Source organism: Ochotona curzoniae, unplaced genomic scaffold (assembly GCF_017591425.1).
Source record: "Ochotona curzoniae isolate NIBS_2020 unplaced genomic scaffold, NIBS_Ocur_1.0 contig_3255, whole genome shotgun sequence".
Lineage (NCBI taxonomy): Eukaryota > Metazoa > Chordata > Mammalia > Lagomorpha > Ochotonidae > Ochotona > Ochotona curzoniae.
Window position 1 is genome coordinate 548,212 of NW_024465777.1, and position 23,827 is coordinate 572,038.

Sequence of the window (23,827 nt, forward strand, 5' to 3'; positions counted from 1 at the left end):
CACACTTAATTTTGAGAAACAGCTTAAGAGCAAGAGTTGGGCCAATACAGAGGACACAGTATACAGTGCAGCAATTAATGAACAAAAGCTCCCAATGCGGGGATTGCTACTGGACTCCAATTGTACAACACTTCGTCCTGTGGCATGCCAACTTTGCCCTACTTTAAGTTGAAAATCATCATTTTCCAATGAATATAAGGGTAGTTTATGATGTATGGCAATCACTTGTGCCAGAAATACAGGCACAAAGTTGTAGATTCTTTGCACCGAAGTCCATGGCCAAAGACATAATGACTTCATGGCATCATCATCCAATCTGTAAGGTATTTCCTAGAGAATAAACTTCACTGCAAACACAATTTAATGTTCATATTATTCCTTTCTATTTTATCTCCCAATGTGACTCCAGTTATTCTTGGTATATTCTGTGTTTTAATCCTTCAAATTTACCTTGAAAAATATTAGCTCAATTTCATATTTATTTGTTAAATTCTGAAGACAAGGGTAAGAATTAGAAAACATAAACTGAAGGATAGTGAGGAATAGTTTGCTAATGTTTTTCTATCCATAAGTCTTTACTTATTAGAAAGGAACGTTTCTACATGTCCACCATACCTGTTAGGAATTTTCCCCTTGTCCATGACCTGTGGCACATATCAAATCTCCAGCCAGTTTACCCTGGTAGACATAGGTAATTAAGATCTAACATTGACTTTAGTGGGAAGTAGTCATCAGAAGCATTGTAAATACGCAACACTCCCATTTCTCCTGAGTCCAAATGTTTCTAGTAAATAAATCCTTAAGTGTGAAACAGATAGGATATCCTTGGGAGCTGTGCAAAGGTTCCACATTCTACACAGTTCACTGCATGGCTTTCTTATCATTAGTGCTCACACACACTGCTTAGTGTTTAGAATTGGATGCATGTTCCTCAAAGAACAGCTATTGGAAAAATTAAATCCTGCTTGGAATGTGAAGTGCACTGAATTGTAGGCTAATTCCCTAGAACTTGATTGTCCTGTCATCACAGCATCTCTACCTTCAGTGATGTGTGCTTGTCTCTCCAGTTTGCCAAGACAAGTCATCTTAAAGCTACTGTCTCAGCACTGGACACTACAACAGAGCTCAGGTCAACCTGCTCACTCTAATGGTGAGAAAAATACAGATTAATGAGATGCCAGAACTGTGGCAAATACTGAGTTGTCCTCTTAAGTTAGATCAACAATAATTATGGAGAAAACACCACATTGCTACAGCTTTCAGCAAATCACATATGCCTCTAAGATAGTTTACTCACTGTAAAATGAGGCTAAATCAGTTCATTGTTATAACTACTGCTAAAAAAAAAAGAAGGAGGAGGAGGAATAAGAGAAAACAATTCCTGTAAAGCATGTAGCGCCTATTCCTAAGACATGGCATTTCAAACAACTGGTCACTATTTTCACAAACTAGCAACATTTATCCAGATTAGGACCTGGAGGATTTCTGGAGCAGCTGGCTTGACCAGCAGTCTCCTGGATGGGTCCTTCCTTTGAACCTCCAACCATGGAGGTAACAGGGAGGCAGCTGTGGAGCACCGGGGCCCCTCAACCACCACAGCCTGCCCATCCCCCAGGTTCCCAGGTCTCAGCTCTCCTCCCCCAGCTTCAGAGTGACACAATGAAACTCCATCTTTCCACCTTGCTGGACTCTAGGCCCAGAAATGAGCACAGCTTTGGAACAAACAGATGGGGATTGCACTTTGTGTCCTGGTTTCCAACAGACATGTGTGGTTGGCTCAGGTTCCTTCTCCCTAAAATCTCCCTGAGAGACAGAGACTTGAGTCCACCTGCCCAAACACTGATTTGCCTCCTTGATCTGTGCCTCACAGTCTCCAGGGCTCAGGGTTTTCATGAGAACAGGCACATTTGCCACCCCAGACAGGTGTGGAGCTGCCTTAGAAGAAGGAGGCTCAGAGGCATTTGTCCCTTCCCACAACACAACATGCAGTAACTTTGATCTTCCTATTGCCCTTCCCTTTATATTTATGGCACAGCAGGGTAGAAGGTGTCACTCCAAGCTCCAGGAATTGTGGTGTATTACCCGAATTTTCCTAAAAAAAAAAAAAAAAAAAACAAAAACAAAAACTCTCACACAGATTGTTTAAGGGAAAGGTATCCTGAAGCCCTGCTTACATGCACATCAATGCACACACATTCCTATGACAGGTGACTTGGTAGAGGTCAGGCATCAGTAGAAAAATGACGTATGTGACAAGTTCATATGCATCTGGACAGAAACAACTCACTGTCCTAGGCTGGGAGAAGAAGCCTTGAAAAGGAGGGAGAGTGTAGAGTGGTAAGTTGAAACTAATTGCAACAGGTAGAAACTGAAAGGGGTTATAAAAGGTAGTTAATTTTTAAACCACTTATCTTGAGCACAATAAAACAATATACACCCAATTACAAAGTTAAAAAGAAAAACTTGCCACAGTCATAGAATCCCTGGCTGCATCTAAAAAAGTAACAGCCTCCTCTCACTAGGGATGAAGTAGGGGGATTACTGGGTGACTGGTACAGGACCATGGCAAGGCTAGATGGGCTTGTGGGGGAAGTGACATCCATTTGTGCTGATAACACTGCTGCTACTCACATTGTGAGTGCTTTAAAATGACCTCCAGGGCTGGGCACTGCCAGGTGCTGTACCCCAAACCTCCAAAGGCAGCTTGTCTTCCACAAACAGTGGTGTTTGTGCCCTGGGTGTCCATCTGAGGCACACCGCAATTCTATGGCAGACTACACGGTGGGGCAGACCCTCAAACAGGCCTGCACTTGGCCATCGCCCTGATAAACTGAGCCATGCCTTGGCTTCTCATTTGGGTCACAGGGTGTCACCGTGGCTCCCACGCTGTGTACCCAAAGCCTCTTTGCGAACATGGGGAAGTCTCATTTATCAAGCTCAGTCTGCAGTTTCTCTGGAACAGGAATGACAACACATTCAGGAAATTGGTCCAATAAGGAAAAGATTCCTTAAATGTGCAACAGGAAAAAAATCAATTGACATACAAAGGAATGCCAGTTAAACTCACAGGAGACCTCTCACAGGGAATTCTACAACCCAGAAGAGAATGGAGTGACATGTTCCAGATTCTAAAAGAAAAAAATTGTCAGGCCAGGATAACATACCCAGGAAAGTTTTTTGTCTTTGAAAATGAAATAAAATTCTTCCACAGTAAAGAAAAGTTAAAAGAATTTGCCTCTTTCAAGCCTGCCTTACAAATGCTGCTTCAAGATGTTCTCTTGACAGAAGAGAGGAACAGCACCCACCAGAACCAAAGGCAATTGCAAAGAACATCCTAGTAAAATAACAACAGAAGACTAAATCAATGAACAACCCATTGGTAAAATGACAGGCCCAAATCACCACCCATTCATATTAACCCTGAATGTAAATGGCTTAAACTCATCAATCAAGCATCTTAGATTAGTAGACTGGATTTAAAAAAAAAAAAAACGAAACCCATCTATATGCCTACAGGAGATATATCTCACTAACAAAGATCAGTGGTAACTATATCTCATGGATTTCGATTTTTTTTGTTAGTTTCATCTCTTCAAAAGGCTTTCTTCTCATTAAATTCTTCAATGATTCATAGATCATACATACAGTGACATCATTTTCTCCAAAAAGGTTCTTGATTTTCTTTTTCATTTCTTCAGTGATGCATTAGTCATGTTATTTAACCTCATGGTGTTGTTAATTTCTTTTTTCTTCTGGTTGTTGATTTTGTTTTGTGGCTTTTCATTTAGGGGGATGTATGGTAACTGTTTAATGGAGACAATCATATCTAGTAGCCTGTTATTTAACTTCATGGTATCGTAAATTTCTATTTTTCTTCTTGTTGATTTTATATTGTGGCTTTTCATTTAAGGAGTTGTACAGTAACTGTGTAATAGAGACTATCATATCCAGATGTGAGGATACAACGCAGTATGCATCTCTACTTCCAGACCAAAGATGGACTTACAATGAAACTGTTTACTGTATCTTGACAAAAGGATATCGGACTCTCTGTCATTGTCCATGCTCACAAAGATGGACATATGACTGTTAATGAAGAACTATACCATAGTAATGATATAGGGGAACTCAGTGAGAGGGGAGGAAATTGGGGAGGGGATAAGAGAAATCCCAGGATCTACTGTATCATAAAATGATAATTAGTTTTTAAAACATGGAAAAATAAAATTTAACACCAAAAAAAGAAGAAAAGAAACTATCCAAAACATAAAATAAAACAAGCTCTATATTTCACCAAGGGGTTCAATATGTAACAAATACAACATGATGGAAAATACTGATTCTTTAAAGTGAATCATCTGGCATTCCAACTCATTTTCCTTTTCTTTAAATAACAAGCAATTTTCTCAGCCTTGTCACTCAATAATTCTGCTCACTTCTGATATATTCACATATCTGTGTGCATATGAATGTACATATGCATATATAGATTATATATATAGGCTTTTTGCATTAACATAAAATTTTCATTTTTTTACTTTTAATTATTTTAGGATGCAGTTTCATAGACTGGAATTTCCCTTGCCCCTCCCCATGCCCCATCCCCCACCACTGATTTCCCCTATATTATCACAACAGTATAGTTCTTCATAAAAAATCATTTTAAATCCATCATTCTGCTATTTAAGTGTATTGTGACATTGCGGGTATGGACAATGGCAGACAGTGCAGCATCCTATTGTCAACATACATTTAACAGTTTCATAGGGGGTCAATCTTTGATCTGGAAGTAGAGATTCATACTGCATTGTATCCTCACATCTGGATATGATAGTCTCCATTGCACAGTTATTATACATCCCCTTACATGAAAAGCCATAAGATAAAACCAGTAACAGGAAGAAAAGTAGAAATTTACAATGTCATGTGGTTAAATAACAGGCTAGTGAATGACTCATGTGTCACTGAAGAACTGAAGGGGAAAATCAAGAACATTGTTGAAGAAAATATTGCTACTGTATGACCTATGAGACAGTGGAAATTTTAATATGAGAAAATTAATTTGGTGGTAATTTGGTCCAGTCACTTTAGCAATGGGTTCTTCATTGTTTGATTTAGTCTTCTGTTATCATTTTTTTGCTGAGAAATTCTCCACATTTGAATTTGGTTTTGATCAATGCTATTCCTTTTCTCTGTCAAAAGAACATCTTTAAAGTATCATTTGTAGGTCTGGAAGAGGTGTATTCTTTGAATTTTTCTTTACTGTGGAAGAATTTTATTTCATTTTCAAAAACAAAGAAAAACTTACTCGGTACATTATTCTGGGCTGACAATGTTTTGCTTTTAGAATCTGGAATATGTCATACCGTTCTCTTCTGGCCTGCAGAGTTTCCTCTGAGAACTCAGCAGAGTATGATTGGAGTTACTTTAATGTCAATTACTTATTTTTGTCATGTGCACATTCAAGAATAATTATGTTCAACTGCAGAGAGCTTGATCATCATGTATCATGGTGAGGATCACTTTTTGTCAGTCCTAATGAGAGTTCTGTGTCCTTCCTGTGTTCTGTTTCCCATTTCTTTCCAAATGTTAGGAATGTTTTTGTTTGCTATTTCATTGAGTACAACTTTAAATCCAGCTTCTCTTCTGTGCCTTCTGGAACTCCCACAACTCTTACATTTTGCCTCCTAGTAGTATCTCTTAATTCTTGAATACCGTTGTTAGCTTGACCAGCTCCATTTCCAGCTTTTTAATTATTTTCCCATTGTGACAAGAAATGCCTTCCAATTCTGCGACTGATTTTTGCATCATTTATTCCATTGTCAAGACTTTCCACAGATTTTTTAATTTGCTCCTTTGTGTCCTTCACTTCTAATATTTCTGCTTCATTTTGTTTTAGTATTTCTATTTTCCTGTGTGACATATTCCTTAAGTTCTTGTATGTGCTTCTTGTTGTTGATAAGAAGCTTTATAATGAGTTTCCTGAATTCTGTAACCCTCATTTCCTCCATGTCTTCCTCAGTTAACTCTGAGATTGGCAAAGGCTTTTGCTCCTTTGCAGGGGAGTCTTCAGTATTCATTGCGTCTCTGTCTCTTCTTTGGCTCTTGGTCATTGTACTTCTGGTTAGCAGATTCTTCTCCTTGGGGCAGCTTTCTAAGCTGTGTCACCTAAGGGTATACAATTTGATTTTACTTTTTGCATTTGGTACCTGGTTCTTTGTAGTTACTTGTGCCACTCCCTCCAGAGAGTTTCAAGCCTGGGCTCTTGTGTTAGGCTTCCACCACAGTCTCCGTAGCCCCAGCTCCTGGCTCACCATTTTCCACTTCCTATGATCTTTTTTTATGATTATTAATTACATTGCATTATGTGGCACAGTTTCATAGGCTCTGGGATTCCCCCAACCCCTCCCTGTGTCCTCCCCCCATGGTGGATTCCTCCACCTTGTTGCAGTATTACAGTTCTTATGCTGTCACTGCACCATTGCCTGTACAAACTTTCTCCCACTTTCTGTTCCAGCAGTTCCCAGAAATAGGGAGACACCAGGTGTCCTAAATATTTGATTTGTGGGTGGTGCTTATCTTACAGAACCTGATGGCATTATGTCTGAGTGCCACCTGTACCTACTTTGGCTAGGATATGTAGGATGACAAAGTCGATACTATTTTGCCTGTGGGATCAGTACAATGCACTGAGCTAGAAGTGAGTTCACTCCCAGCTTACTGTGTGCACAGCTCACTATCGTTCCCCCAGTCCCACAGCCTTTGCCACACTGTACAAATGGTGCCTGACATGACACTGGTGGATTCTGGATCTGCTGGCCATTAGGTCTGCGGGACTGCCCAGACCTATTTTGGGTGGAAACTGTATAATGCCAACTTGATACTGTGTCCTGTGGGACCAGTGCAATGCACTGAGCTGGAAATGAGTTTGTGCAGTTTAGTGCATGCACAGCTTGCTGTTGTCCTTCCTGTTCCATAGCCTTTGCCCACCTACACAAAATGATGTCCAACGTGACGCTGGTTGTGATCTGGGCTGTGAAATTCACCTTGTTCCATCACCATCTGTTTGTAATCTGCTGTTCTGTCTCTGCTTCTAGTTGTATCAAATAAATCAGCAGTGCATGCAGTTCTTTGCCTGTGTTCAATTCCTTAGCTCCCAGTGAACTCCCCTTCCCATTGACTGCAGGTGGAGATGGTTACTTGTTGACTGCCTCTGGGGTATCTTCACAGCAACATCACTCCATTGTCTTCACTGCTTCCCTGTGTTCGACATTCTCCAGCTGCCCCTCTGCTGTTGCTCTGTCCTCTCGTATCTTCTGAAATCTGCTCTCTCTGCTTCACCCTGGATAATAATTCTCCATTGTTTAAATGTGTCCTTATCCTGCTCTACCATCTTGATTCTCTCTGAATCTTTGATCTGTTATCTAGGATTTTCTTTTTATTTACTTATGTATATAAATCACAATTATAAAATACATAAATCTAAATATAGATTGCTTCAAAAGTCTTAACTAAGTTATGTTATTCAAAGTCAATTATCTGTGTAGTTTGAAATACCTCTTTGTAGATGGATTAATTGACTGATGAAATCTTTATAATTGAATAGCTTATTGTGACAACTTTTCAGCCACTAAAATTCCTTGGAACTGTTTCTCATTATTTTTATGATGATATAAGAAGTTGAGCATGATATTATTAGAGTGTGTTTTCTCTGTGAAATTTTTTCTATTGATAAATGAGGTTATTATTAAGAAGCTATGCAAATTTGTTATCTCCATCTCTGATTATTTTTGTTTGATAGATTCCTAGAAGTAATTGGTACAACACAGCATAGAAAACATCTCATTTGAAGGAATATAGTTGTACTTCCCTTAGGATACTTGTGATTACAAAATGAATGCAGACTAAAACTGTGAATATAGAGTGAATTAAAATTATGTCATTGCAAAAACTGATGAAGAGAGGGGAGATGTGGAGTGTCAAGGTGGGAGTAAATGAGGGAGGGAAGTAGGGTTGCCTCCTTGGAACTGCACTTATGAAATGCATAATATATTTTCTTTATATTGGTTAAAACAATTTTAATCAGTGGCGATCAAAGAAAATGTACAAATCCAGGGTATAGACATTTTACAGATTTAACACATATTACTAATATGAAGTGCTTTTCCCACATACGGTAAGGGGTGTGGTGGTCCCCCCAAGGCAGAGCACTGAGCTGAGAGGTTGCTAGTGGCCATCCTCTCCTCGCTGACCACGGGGTTGTGGATTAGGAAGGACACAGTCTTTGTAGAGGCATCCTGTAGGAACAGACCATTGGCATCTTGGATGTGATACTCAGACACAGACAGCAACTGATGTGCTGGGCTGTCATCCCAGTGCACCCAGGGCTCTGGGAACCAGCCCTTTGCAGTGCACATGAGCTGGATTCCACCTTCTATGGATCCCTCCAAGTGGATTTGGAGGGACAGACCCCAGGGCTGTGGAGAAATGTCTCAGCCATGAGCCCTGAACAATGGAAGGGAGAGAATTGGAGCCCATGGGTCTGGGAAGCAGAAAGCAGCCCACTTACTCTTGCACACCAGCTTTAGATAGTGCAAATTCTCTCAGGTAAAAGTGCTAATGGATGGGGTAGGTGTTCATATCACAGCACGTAAAGCTGCTGCCTGGGATTCCCACATCCCATTGTGGCAGTGCTGATCTGAGCTGCAGCTGCTCTACCTCTCACCCACTACCCTGCTTACATACTGGGAAGCAGTAGATAATGGTTCAAGTACTTGGGCCCCTGCCATCCGGGTGGGAGACCCACACAGAGCTCCTGGTTTTAGCTTGGTCCATCCAGAGCTGTTGTAGCCACTGGAGGAATGGACCAGCAGATGCAAAATTCTCCCTTATCCTCACCCATCAGTCTGCTTTCCAAATAAATAAATCTCTGAAAAGTTGCAAAACCACATATCTGATATTTCAAATAATACCCCAGGAAATGCCAAAACATGTAAATTTTCCATTTGGAAGAATATTTAGTAACTGAGCTGGCTTTGAAGATTTCAAACCCACTTGTTTCAAGTGTTACAGGGTATGGGTATTAGGAATGATTTGATAACTCCAAGGAACTTCTTTAAATGACAGTAATATTCCCCACAAGTTAATGATATCCTCTCTCCAAAACCTTATGTCTTTGTCCAGATATGCACCTGCTGCCTTGAGCAGCAAGCTCGCTTCACCACCAAAATTGCCCTCTTGGAGACGACACCAGCATGGCCAGTTGTTGGAAGCCTGGATATGTGTATCTTCACAGTCGCTCTCTCCTCTGCAATGCCATCATCTCTCAACTCCACCCAGCCTCTTTCCTCTTCCATCTGCACTTTAGTCATCTCAGCTCCATCCTCATATGTCATTACAGGTGTGCTGGCTTCTAAGCGACACTGCATCTCCATGTGCTCTGCAGGCCTCTTGGGAAGGCAATGGCAGGTGAATAGAGCATCTTCTCCCATTATGGCCAGACAGCATGGGAAGGGCCCATCATGCTGAAGTCATCTACAAAATGGGCAAAAGAGGAACCAGGGAACGTCAACCAGAGAGCCAATGTGATTGCTCCAGAGTGTCCCACCCATGAAGACCAGGTTTTATGCTCAGTGGTTTAAGGAAACCTTACATGATTATTTATGCACTTGATTGTTACAAAGATAATTTTGTGTACCGGAGTTAAAAAATGTGAGCACAAATGCCAAGTCTGTCACTCACCAGCTGAGTGACTTGGGGAACATCTATTATTCTAAGTAAACTTGGCATATTTGGGATCTAATATCTTCATATTTAAAATGCTAACTCCATTGCATCTGGGTTGTTTTCATTCTCAAACAAATGAACTTGTAGGTTTATTTTTAGCTGAAAACTTTATTTTTGCTAATGATTAGCATTACAATTGTTTCCCTAAAACTTCGGTAAGAAATACACAGGTTAGATTATCACCTTTTGGGCTCATTCTTGTCCTGTGCTCAGCTTTGAGAGGCACAGCCATTCTTCCTACCATAAAGAGAGAAAATTCAGAGTGAAAGAAACTCTAAAACATGTTTCAGTTGTTGTGAAAAGTGTTTATGAAAGAAAAACGTGATTTGTATGAAACAGTGCAATGCTGAATCCATCACTGCTTCCTTCTTCCATTGTCTAATGCCAGTTAGCTTTTATAGAATAGAGGAAAAATTCAACAGGTTATTACTCTATTTGCCCTGTAAAGCTGCATGCTTTTATTTGATATAGCAATAAGAAAACAGGGGCTCAGTCACAGTCTAAATCTAAACCAGCGCTAAAATATTTTTAATAAAAAGATAAGGCTAAAGGTCAGGCACTTGGAGCACCAACTAAGATGTTGCTGGGGACACCTGCAGCCCATGCTGGAGTGCTTAGCTCTCAGGCCTGACTCTGCTCTGGTCCAGCTTGAGTGCCTGCCACCCACATGGAGCCCCAGAATGAGTTCCAGGCTCTTAGCTTTAACCTAGCCCAGTCCAGGCTACAGAGGATATCTGTGGAGTGAACCAGCAGGTGGAATCTCTCTCTCTCTCTCACTCACTCACTCTCTCTCTCTCTCTCTCTCTCTCTCTCTCTCTCTCTCTCTCTACGGGCTGGTGTATTGCTCTTTTTCCTTTGCTTTGCTTTGTTATCTTCCTTTGCTAAGTAATAAAGGATTTAACCAGTCTCAGATCTTCATCAAAGACCTTTAATAGCTTTTCAATATAAATGTAGGGTACAAAGAATATGACAGATATTGCAGGAACACTTTTTTGCATGTTATTTATGTTATTTAAACTAAGTGTTTTGTTACATGCCTTTACTTTTTAAAAATTTTTTATTGGAAAGGCAGAGTTACAGAGAGAGAGAGAGAGAGAGAGAGAGAGAGAGAGAGAGAGAGAAAGAGTAGATGAGATAAGGAGTGTCAGAGAGAGAGAGTGCTTCCATCTCCTGGTTCACAAATGACCACATCAGCCAGAGCAGAGCTGACCTATAGCCAGGAGCCAGGAGCTTCTTTTGTGTCTCCATGTAGGTGTGGGTTACCAAAGCTTTGGGTCATCTTCTACTGCTTTCCCAGAGAGCTGGATGGGAAGTGGAGCAGCCAGAACAAAAACTGGCATCCATATGGGAACCCAACATTTACAAGGTGAGCATTTAGCCACTGTGCCATTGTGCCTGGCCCAATCTTCCTGATTTTGGCAGAGGAGGTGTAAAGCAGCATTCAGCTGCCACACCCCTGCGTCTGCTCCCTGCGATGGCCCTGCCTCTTGGCTTTTCTGCTTGGCACTGCTGGCGCTGCTGATGAACCATCTCTGCAGAGCATGCAGCCAAGCACCTGCTGCAGTACCAAATGTCACCAGTAGATGGCATGTTTCTTCAAGAAACCTCCCGGGGTTCAGGGAGGGTCAGAAACCTCAGAGGGACTAATTGTGCACACATCCTGACTACCATTGAACTGGTACATTGGTCTAGTTGATACGAATGGCTGTTTAGGAAAAAGAGATATGTGAGTGACGTCCATTTGCCACAACTAATTAGAACTTTGTCCCTGAGGATTTCCACCTGATAGGTGAGGAATGCAAAGAGGCAAAGATGGGCCTTGAGAAGGCGTGAAAGTGAAATCCTGAGAGGTTACAATGTCTCATTAACACTTCCAACAGTAGTATGTTTTAAGTCTGACTCTTGTAGGCACAAATTGGCTAGGATATTAGTGTTTTGTAAACCTCTGATTGTTGTTGTTTGGGGCGCAGGGCTGGCCCCACCAGGAGTTTCCTGGCCACAGGTGTGGGCCAGCATAATCAATTTTAGATGTGCATTCTTTTGCCCAGTGTAGGCCTCTATGGCATTTAGGCCATATTGTAGAGGAATGATGTTGAGCAGTATTAGTGCTGTGTTTTTTAGTTAAAACAGGAGCTCAGCACTGTTTTCCAACATATCTGGGCTTGCCACAATTAAAAGAATTTAAACATTTAGCATTTATTTACTTTTGCATAGTGAAGGCTTTAAACAGTGCCAGGCAGGCAAGATGTTTGAATGTCCCTATGTCCTTTAGATAACACACAACTTGCTCATCAAATTTCTGGGTGTTTTGTTTCCTACGATTTGTTTCTTTCAATTTGCCACAGTTATAACATTGAAGTTGATTTTCCTTTAACCCAGGGCTTAATGCAGCAGCCAACAAATCAGCTTTGTACAGTTAGACCAGCCCCAAGTATGGAGGAACTTGTCCCATATGTAGATAGGGCTTTCTTATTTTTCTTAAAGACATTGGTATCCCAGTCATTCCACTGATACTGATGAACTCCCCTGGGGTATTGTGGACCAGTTTGTCCTGTGGGGACGTGTGTGATCATTGCAGGGTACACATGCGGTGCCTGACTCTAAGCCAGGGATCTGGTGGAGGAGGTGAGGAGTGGACCACAGAACGTAGGCTCCAGTTCTTTCTCTCTTGTATGTCAACTTTATTTCTCTGGCCAGCTTTCATATCTCCTTCAGTAAACTTTTGTTCTGAACCTTAATAATCACACTATCTGATAGCTGTAGGCTCTGGTTTCTTTTTGTCTTGTATATATTTTGTTTATTTTTGGCTAGCTTTTGTGTTTACTTCAGTGACCCTGTACTCTGCTTCAGGAACCACAATGTCTGACTCCCCTTCTGAGTCCTTAGCAGGATGCATAGTATCTGACTCCCCAGATTCACTGCTACTTTTTCTTTGACATTCCTCAGTCAAGGAGGAAGATCATGATCCAGCAAAAACTCTGAGCCCATCTTTTTCTTTCCTTCCTTTTGTTCTTGTAGGGGCAAGGGAGGCAAAGGTCGTTTTTGAATCTCATTTGCAGACTGCTGAACACTCAAGGCACACTCTACTGGAGAGGCAGGCTCCAGGTCAGTTACTACTCTGGATGCTTCAGGATCTGACCGCAGCGGCTTAAGAATCATACTCATCAGTGAACAGAGACCCAAACTTTAACTGGCTTCATTTCTCCCTGCTGTTGAACTCTTCTTAAAGCCCACAAGACTTTCTGCCACACCTTATGTCTTAACACATTTGCCAGTTGGATGAAAGCAACAACAGTGTCTACCTATAAGCGAAAAGAGATCCTCATTTGTACATCAAGAGGTCTTTACTCCTGAGCCCTTCAAAAGCCCCTGCAAACGATCTATGTACTGTTCTCTAACCAAAGCAGAGTTTCCCATGATTTTTGCCAAGGGGTCATTTACCTGGAGTGCTCCAATGGAACCTCCTGGCTTTCCTCTGCCAATTGAGCCCCACCTTCAGACACCAAAGGTCATCATTCAGAACACACTGTGTTTGATCTTTCAGGGGAAAATGAAAGTTTATTACAGAGCCGGGCACCCACTACCTCACAGGAGAGCACCCCGAGGAACGTGCAAGTCAGGGTTTTTTATACTTACATACAAAAATCAGGGAATGTGCAACACAGCACGACGGTCACTGGAAGCATTGGCTTGCTCTGGGAACACTAACATCCCAAGCACGCAAAGTAAAAGTTAGCGAGGTCAGCGTGCCCTGAAACAGACAAGAACATTCAACCAGCCAGAGGCTCTCAGCATTCCGGCCTCACCCGGACAGGCATTCTCGTGGAGTTCATGGTTGGTCTTGTCGTTCTTGTCTGATTTATTGATCCATGTCATTAGGTCAATAGGGCCGACAAGTCTGCTCCCCTACCTCTGGAGATGAGGCTCGGAGGAGTCGAGGAAACCTGCAGGGAATCATCACTAATCACTTGTCTTTGTCCAGGATCCCTCTGTCTGCTGCCAGGAGTGCTGGTTTTTGGTGGGTTTTTTTCTTTTTTTTCTTTTTTTTTCTATTGCATTCTCTGCTGTCTTTCAATCAAATACTGCTTTTCACCCTCCTTTTTGCCTGTGTTCATTGTTTATGGACACACAATACAAACCTGGTGGAGAAAGAGAATTTCAGTAACTGCAGACCTCTGCGAGATTCCTTGGGAACTTGTCAGGGATTGTTGAAAGCATCAGTAAAGACAGACTGCCTCTTCTTTTTCTCAGATTCTAAATTCCACCCTAGCCCTTTAGCAGTTAGAACACTGAGACTCTCAGCCCAGCACATTGAAAGTGATCACCATGGCAGATGGTCTTCAAGACTCGGAGGGCAAGCGTATTAGAATAAACCTGACCAACTCCTCTTGGTGTTTTATCTCTACGAATGTTTCTCTTGTTCTGTCTCACATTCCTTTCTTGGAAATTCATGTAACATACAGGACTGGAATCAGAGTCTTGGAAAAATCAAAGGTTCTAAATGTTGAAGCTAAAGCCTATTCAACTTTGAGGACAGGGAGCTGGCTGCATTCCATCCTGAAATCCGTCCTGGCACTAAGAATTAAAATTCTTAATATGCATCTCTACTTCCAAATCAAAGATGGACTCTCAATGAACCTGATGAATGTATCTTGATAGAGACCAGTGCAGTAGCCGAATGGCTTAACTTGGGTTGTCTTGTATCTGCCAGGATTCCATATGGGTGCTGGCTCGTGTCCTGGCTGCCCCGCTTCCCAACAAGCTTCCTGCTTGTGACCTGGGAAAGCTGTAGAGGATGGCCTAAAACTTGGGGACCCTGCATGGTGTAGGATACTCAGAAGAAGCTCCTGACTCCTGGCTTTGGATTAGCTCAGCTCCAGTCATTGCGGACATCTGAGGAGTGAATCAGCAGATGGAAGATCTTTCTGTCTGTCCCTTTTTCTCTCTATAAAACTAACTTTCCAAGGAAAACAAGTGAATCCTTTTTTTAAAAGGTTTATTGACTTTTATTGGAAAGGCGGATATACAGAGAGGAGGAGAGACAGAGAAGAAGATGTTTCATCCAATGATTCACTCCCCAAGTGACTGCAACAGCTGGAGCTGAGCCAATCCAAAACCAGAAGACAGGAGCTCTTCCATGTCTCCCACGTGGGTTCAGGGTCCCAAGGCTTTGGGCCGTCCTCAACTGCTTTCCCAGGCCACAAGGAGGGAGCTGGATGGGAAGCAGGGCCACCAGTATTAGAACTGGCGACCATATGGGATTCCAACATGGGCAAGGCGAGAACTTAAACAACTACGCTATCACGCCAGACCCAACAAATAAATCTTACACACACACACACACACACACATACACACACACACACACATAGAGAGAGAGAGAATGTCAGGACACACTTAAATAGCATAACCATGGACTTGTGACTGTTTTTGAAGGACTACATTAATCTAACAATATAGAGGAAAATCAATGGGGGGAGGGGATTTGAGAAGGAGAAGAGGAAATCCCACAGCCTATGGAATTTTCCCCTATACTTAATTAATTAGCCAATTAATGAATTAAAAGTTGTAAGAGGGATATCCCCATCAACCCAGGGCAGATGCACTGCCGGGATCCTTACAACCTAGAGTTTCTATATCAGAATTGGCAACTGCCTGTTAACTGTGACACACGGATACACGCACTTCAGTCTGGCTTTGTCGCTGTGACTTACTGAGGAAGAAAAAGGGAAAATGATGCTTATTCTTGCTTAAGTTGACAAGTTCATTAAACAAGCTGGATTCTGCCAAGAAGGACTGCAAAGGCACAGGCCAGGTAAGTATTAAATAACTGGGCATGGTAGGGGTAAATATGAGGCAAAGGGGGATGCCAGGTTAAGAAAAAGCAGCAAAGGCTTATTCATCCAGAAAATGCCATGCTGCGAGTGCAGACACGGGGTCCTGAGGACGACATTATACTGAGCTGTTTGGGGTAAGCAGTGGAGGGGAGTTACCACAGAAGCACCTGCCCAGGAGTTCAGTTTTTATTATAATGTGAGGAATTAGAAGGTTTCATTCACAGTTAAAAGAAGCACTGTAGAAACAGAGAGCCAGGTGTTCCTTATGTTTTGTGAAACAGGCCAGCAGCTGATTAGACAGAAGACCTTGTCCCCAGAACATTAAAGGGTTAGTAACTAGGAAGCACAGCGGGTCTCATTCCCATAGACAGCCGTGTTAGAAACTAGGCTCTGGCATCGTTCATGAACACAGCACAAAGCAGCACACCTCTACCGCTTAGAATCTATCAGGTGGGCATAGCCTGCCTTCATTTGTCAGCTCAACTGTATTTCCAACCTTCAAATCTCCCAAGTGGTCAATATGATAGCATTTACAGGAACCATGGCCACTATGCTAGACACATGGGGGGGGGGGGGAAAGGCGGAACTTTGACATATTGAAAGTATGTAGAATTGATCAGTTCATATGTACTCTCTCTATAAGTGCCCAACACCCAGACTTTCACAGACCCCTAATTGGGGACCCCTCCTGGCAAGCAGCAGTCTCTATCAGTAAAATCTATTTTCTCCTGCTTGCTCTCCCTGATTATCATCTGCATCATGATTACTCATGACTGTTAGACAAAGAGCAGACTCCACACTCCTGCAACATCTCTGGTGTGTCATCAGATAGACTGGCTTGAATTTAGTGACTCGTGTCATCACCCGAAGGCTGAGCAAGTGTAAAACTTGGAAAACTCCTTCATAGCCATTAAAACAAACAAACAAATCATTAATTTCCCAGCATTCAGTTACAGAATTTGGCGTGACTCTCACTGGGAAAACGTCTAGTCTCCCTCCATGATCTTTTGCTAATCCATCATTCTCCACAGCGAGGACTACTACATTCTCTGGAAACTTTGGCTCCTAAAGTATTACTTGCCTCTCTTTGTAAAATTCACTTCCAAATTCAGGCACATGAGGTATTTCCCTGATCTAGGAGATGCAGGGCAATTGTTCTCACACTAGACAGGGTGCTGATGATGCAGGTCAGGGACAGGCACCCAGTCCAGTCTCCACCTGTGGAGTTTGGTGATGGGGTGTGGGGAGGAAGATGAAGAGTGAGTGTTGGTGTGTGCATGTCGTCCTGCAAGGTGCTTCTTCCTTCTTCATGAGCCTTAGGGTGCACAGGATCCCACGGAGCATTAAAGGGAGAGCTCAGAGCCTAAAAGAAAGAAAAACAAGCTTGTCTGTCTCTGTGCCACTGCCTGTCTGGTTACAAATTAAAGGATGGAGAGTGGTGGATTCCTGAGGAAATTTAAATGTTTCACTCAGCGCTAGCTCTGCTTTCTGCCGCCACGTGTTGTTATTTGAAATCATCCCTCCAGGAATACTTAAAATTCATTTCAAGATTGTGGAACTGGGTATCTGGGCCTAATGTCAAGCCACCTGCTCACTCATAATCCCTGCGGTTTATAACAATCCCGTGTAGAAGGATGTCAAAGTAATACATCTTGCACTAATTTGGATACATGAGTTTGAAGGGATTTATCCCTGTTGGAGCTGACCAAATCACTGCCTTAAAAATTCTCTGTGACATCTGATGACTTATTAAATTTGTTTTTTAATTTAGTTGAATACAAACTGTCCAAATAAGGGTAGGTGCTCAGAGTGCTGTTTTTGTGAATGTTAGAGTATATTTTAGAAAATTAAAACTTTAGTTTAAATTTATTTTAAAAAAATAATGGTGTTTTACTGGAACACTACTGCTTGTCCACAGGACAAGCTAAGTGGAAAACACTCACTTAGAAGGTCTCTGGTTTATGTCATTGTGTCCCAGCTTTGAAGTGATTTATGAAGAAAAATCAGAATAAGTTGTATAAGTGTAAGCGTTTATGCTGTTAAACAAAAATGATATAATACAATGTGGTTTAAGCATATTGATTCAAATGCCTTTTGGCTTTGATAAGCTTCTTCAAATTTGTTTTTCTTAAAAAGGGATAAGATATTTTCAAAGTTGTAAGCATGCATCGAGGACTATTCTCTGGCCAGGAAACATAATACTTACAGTTGCCAGCCATTGAAAATCATAAAAAATATTTCAAATAAAGGTATCACAAAGAAGAGGCCTATAAAGTTTTTTTAGACATGAAAATGATTTAAAGTGTTAGCACACCGAGTCCAGCGGAATCCAGGGGTGACAAGTGACTTGCTTATGATGGGGCCGTGCAGCTGAACTAACCCACCAATGGTTGCTCCTCCTTCCAGCTTGGTAAGAAAAGCCAGAGCTTGTAGCTATGGGAATGAGGCCATCTGTTGTTTTTTTTTTTTTTTTAAATTTTGACAATCTTCATATAGTTAATTTTGGTAAAAAGGTTCAAGAGCTACAGGAAAGTGGGTAAGATTATTATTTCCATATTGTTTCCTTCATGTATGTGAAGTAAAGGGGAATAATGAGGGAGAAGCCCCACCTGGTTTCCCACCCACCCCAAGTCCCGCATGTGGGGCATGCTCTGAGGGTTTTGCTCAAGTGGTTTCGATAGTTTACCAGTTATGAATCGCTGCCAATCTCGCCTCTCCAAACATGATGAGGTCGTTGAAAAATCCACTGATTGACATTGTCCATCATAGCGTCTCTATTTGCCTGGTATTTTGTTGCCAACCTATAGCTGAGGTGGTTGATTAATTGTTCCATCTTCTGTCCCTTCATGGTTTGGGTTCTGAGTCTGGCATTTCAATTGGGGAGATCCTCAAAGAAATGTCGTCTGAGGTGTTCCCAGGCCAGATACTTATATGCACCAGCAAGCACAGGGCCCAGCACAGTCCATCACCCGGTCAGCTGGTGGTTGCAATTGCTGGGTTGGTTCTGTTTTCAGCCCCGCCTTCCACTGAAACCAATGGGTGTTGCAGTCCTAACTGGTTCTGCACAGTGTATACTCGGCCCTCACCTAAATCAGTGGGAGCTGCAGCCTGGTGAGAGCGACCCACAATAACCCCCACCAGGCCAGCCCCCTAACCCTGGTTTGCCAGTAGGTGTAGCAGACCAGTCTAATCTGTCCCACATCCCCCTTGGCTCTCATACATGACAATTGGCATTGAAGCTTAGATCCATCCAATCAGCTCAACAATCAAGCCCTCACGGGTGTTGTTGAGTAAGGCTATCTGTTTTCATACACAAAGCTTTCTAAGAAAATAGCCCTCCTCAAAAACTGATTCTATCAGATTCCATGGGAAGGGCAGATGAGGAAACCAAGTGTGGCCAATACATGAGTACACAGCACTGGTGTGTGTGTGTGTGTGTGTGTGTGTGAGAGAGAGAGAGAGAGAGAGAGAGAGAGAGAGAGAGAGACTCTGACTCAAGTGATGCACATTGACATTCATCCACCATTAACTGATTCTGTAGAGGGGTTGTTTGTCTGGACATCTGTTTCTCATATCCCATTCAAGTCCTCCATCCATTCTGGTCTTTGTCCTTCTGGAACTTTATCTGCTGCTCCACTGTTCCCACCTGTATACCTGACCAGTCTCTGTAGACTCCAACCTGGGCTGCTCCGTGGGGTTCCTGGTGGTCTTCACAGTTGTCTCTGCTCAGCAGCCGGAGATGTGGTGCACACTCAGGTTGGATCCTGCTCTTCTCTTGCTGAAACCCCCCATGGCTCCCTGTGGGTCTGGGGCACCTGCCCTGTAATCTCTGCCTCTTCTCACTCTCACCTCCAATGGGATCCCCAGCCCTCTCTGTGTTGTGGTTGGGCAGGAGTAAATGGGATTTCCACTTTCCTGAAACAGTGGGTGTGAGGAAGATGGGAGGTCTGGAGGAAACAAAGTCAGGGCAGGGCTCTTTTGCCTCCCCTCTCTGGCTCTCACTTGTATCAAACCTGGGATGAACCAGCTTCCACAAGGCAGCAGCTCCGGGACTCTGGCTGTGGTGTCTATTCCATCTGTCCTGCCACCCTGTTGGCAGCTTAGCGTTTCCCTAAACTGAGATACCTAGTTCCCAGAACCACTTCCAACTGCACTCCAGGAACTTGAAAGTCTGTTTTCAGGTTTGACCGTAAGTGACCCTGGTGAGAAAGAAGCCTGCAGCCCATATAGGACAGAGCCTGTGGAGCAGCAGGGCACTAAAGCACAAGCCTCGAGCCAATACAGATTCTCCACTGGAAGTCAGTGCTCTGATAATAAAGGCACCTTAATTGTATAGTTTATACAGGGCTTCTTGTGGATACATCAGAACATACTTTTATTTTGTGGCAGAAACCAGTAGCAGCCCCTACTGCCTGTGGGTTTTTTCCCCATGCACAGCTGTATACAGAATGAAAACCGCATCTCCCTGACCCCTGACAGCCAGGTGACGTCAAGTGCAGCTGTGGCTATGAGGAGGTGGCTGCAGACCTCAGACTGATTGGTCAACGATGAGGCCTGCCTCAGACTGATTGGTCAACGATGAGGCCTGCCCCTCCTCTTTCTGTCTGCAGGGTGGCTGTGCTTGCCTGAGTTCCTTTGCTGGTGCTGCACTCACGAGGCCTCAGAGTCACACAGCCATTCATTGAGCAGCAGATCTAGAGCCCAGCAGTCCAGGACCAGGAGGGGTTTGTGCCAGCTCTCTATCCTTGGTGCATAAAGGGTAAAACGCTGTATGTACACTGTCTCTTTTGCCCCATCCCACTTTCTACAAAGGTACCTACCACAGTACACAAGGACCACCCTAACAACCTCACTGTAACTCATGGCTCCAGCAGTGACCCTAATTCCAGATGAGGCCACACTCTGGGTGGTTAGGATGTCATCACAGGAATTATGGCAAGACACAACCTCATACATTGAATGTGCTTTTGCGTATGGTTGGAAAGAGGAGATAGAGTCCCAGATCAGAGCCACAAGGCCAGCTTTGGTCTGGAGCTGAAGGAGAAAAAAATCATCACATGGCATGCACTGATTGGTCTCTGTAATCTTCAGCAAAACCTGTGTCCATAGTAAGGGCCTGGAAGAGAACAAATGGCAGTCTCCATTATCTTCTTTCAGGATTGTGGAACTCCAAGTCTTAAGGCATCAGATATTTTCAAGTTTTTAGTCTTCTGTACTCCTTCAGGTGAGCCTGTAGGATGGTCGGTATAATTGGTGAAGAGCAGATTTCAGCCTGTGCTCAACATTCTGACCATGACTGCTCAAGTGAGATACCCACCAGACATCTGTGGCTGTGACAAGTCTATCACTGCTTGCCACTGTGCCTTCTGCACAGTGTGTCTACCTGCTTGTGGTCCCTAAAATGTATCTGAATGCTTCCATTGTCTAGTTGTTTAAAAGAGCGTTATGTGAATGGCAGTTCTCATTCCAATAGATCAGACATTGGAATACCTAGATTAGATTCTCAGCTCCAGTTCCTGGCCAGCTCCCAGCCAGGCAGATTGCAGGTTATGGCTTAAATAATTGGCTCTTGCCACTCATATGAGAGTACTCACATAATTCCTATTCCTGAACCAATTGGTGAGAACTCACTCTTTCTACCTCTCACTTTTAAAAAGTATATGTATGGTCATTAAGCATAGCAGATAGGCCGCCCCTTAACGGGCTATGGCACAGCCCATTAAGCAGTAGTCTACAGTGTTCACATCCGATATAGTGATCAGTTCCAGTCCTGATGGTTCCATTTCTGATGCAATTCCCTACAACTGTTTGTGAGAAAGCAACAGGTGATTGTTCAAGCTTATGGAGCAATACCACCTCCATGGAAACCTAGAAGCTCCTGATTCCTGGAATTGACTTGGTACATCCAAGGTCATTATGGCAATTTCCGAATGAACCACCAGATGGAAGATCCTTTCTCTGTGTCGTTACTTTCTCTCTGTGACTCTGCTTATCACATAAATAAATAAGTCTTTAAAGAGCATATGTCCCTTGAGACACCAGCATCCATATCACAGTGTCTGCCTTAGGGTCCCAGGTTCCTTCCCTCCCAGCTTCCTGCTGATGCACACTCTGGGAGGCAGCAGGTGATGTCCAAATGCCTGGGTCCACCAGAAGACCCAAATTAAGTGCCATCTCTAATTTCAACCTGACAGCCTCAGCTGTTGCAGGTTTCAGGCCAGTGAAAGTGCCTGTCAGCAATGCTTACATTTGTCTGTCTCAGTGCCTTTCCAATTAACAAAATAAATGTTCTTTTCAAAAGATCAATTAATTTGCTTGAAAGGCAGAGTGGCAGAGAGACAGAAAAAGACAGAAAAGAAAAAAAGATCTTCCACTACTGCTTCACTCTCCAAATAGCCACAGAAACTGTGGTTGCACTGGGCTGAAGTGGGAGCCAGGAACTCCATTGGGGTCTCCTTTGGTCTGCAAGGGGCCAGGTGAGCTAACAGAGGATTAGTTTATAAGCAGAGAACCTGGGCCTCAAACCACTGCTCCCATGGGATGCACTTTTGCAAGCCATGACTTAAACCACTGGACCACAGCTTGCTCCAAATAAATATTTTCATAAATTCTGTTTTAGTTTTGCTTGAAAGGGTTAGATGGAAGGAGCTCTATCAGTTGATTTATTCACTCCCAGAGATGTTTGCAATTGCTGGGTCTGATCCAGGCCAGCTTCCAAAATCAGGAACCCCATATGAGTCTGTGGGTAGCAGGGCCTCAGGTACTTGAGCCATCATCTGTTGTTTCTTTGGGAACACATTAGCAGGAAGATGGAATCAGCAGCAGAATTGGGACCCAGATGCAGGCACTCCAAATTGAATGTGGATCATTGCAAGTAGCATCTTTGGTTTGTTGGACATGGGCTTCTTCCATAGCTGGCTTTTACTCTTCCGTTAGGAATCAACCAAATACTCAACCCACAGCTCAAATGTCACTTTCTCTAAGCTTCTCTCTAAATGAGACAGTCACACTCCCATTCAGCCCCTCACCTGTCATCTACCCTGAGACAACTGGCCCCATTGCTGGACACAGTCTTAGCTTGTGCCTGTAGACTTGTAATTGTCATCTCCACTAGGTTAAAACTCCTAAAGGGCCACATACCGTGCTTCCTTGCAGAACCTGAGCAGTGCCTGATCTATATAACCAGACACTCACAAGATCAATTTATTGACATGGATACCAGCATTGATTCCCATATTACAGATGGATAACCTCAGGTTCAGGAAGTGAAGCTGTGTGCCCAAGGTCCAAGGGCTGGGAGGTGGCACAGACAGGATGTGAATCAGTGTCTGAGGGTTTCCAGCACCAATGTCCTTTCCTGAAGGAAATGGCATGTTCTGATGCCAACTTTCCATTCTGCTTCTCTGTTATCAGTTGCCTACGAAGCACCACCTGGGCAGCCACATGAGCTGGAACCTTGGTTTCTTCCATTGGCTGCACATCTCCATGTGTAGTGGGTGAGAATTGTGGCCTTGAACATAGAAGACCTGATGTTCTAAAACCTATTCTGGCAATAGACCTTAGCCCAGCCCCCTCTTCCTGCCTCTGCCTTACATTATAAATTAGGCTGTGTGTCACCATTCTCCTACAAACTCACAATGCTCGACAGCTGAGCTCCCTCCTCTTTGTGGCCCTGGGTAATCCCCCAACCTCAGTCTGTGTTCCCTGTGTAGCCCTGGGTCAATAGTCTTAATGTCTGTTCCCCACCCTTTGTCCCATGATTCCAACACTTGCTTCCATATGAGCAGTCTAAGCATGTACCTGGGGAAGAGCAGTGGGGGATTTCAGGTTGGTGCTGGAAAGGACAGAGAGGGAAAGCAGAGGGTGGACCAGCTCTGGGAGACTGGGAGCAGCATCAAGGGCCATGGAGAGAGTCTTTAATGTATGGAGGACAATGACGCATGATTCAGAGTCTGGCTCTGTGCTGAAACTGCATGGATGGAATTTCCACTCCTCTAATGAACACTCTGATTCTCCACTCACACTCCCTCTATGATCCGCCTTGTCCTGGTCTCTGCCACATTAAGAAGCAGCTCTGAGACCCCTCCTGTGAGCAGGTCTGCTAACTGGCAATCATGATAAAATAATATTTACGGGCCCGGCACGGTGGCGCAAGTGGTTAAAGGTCCTCGCCTTGCACGCCCGGGATCCCATATGGGCGCCGG

The 23,827-nt window shown here is 43.3% G+C and overlaps 1 pseudogene; it reads right to left on the reverse strand.

The window, feature by feature from the left end:
- Positions 1–23,827, reverse strand: part of LOC121156108 — a 96,971-nt pseudogene that overhangs the window by 5,247 nt on the left and 67,897 nt on the right.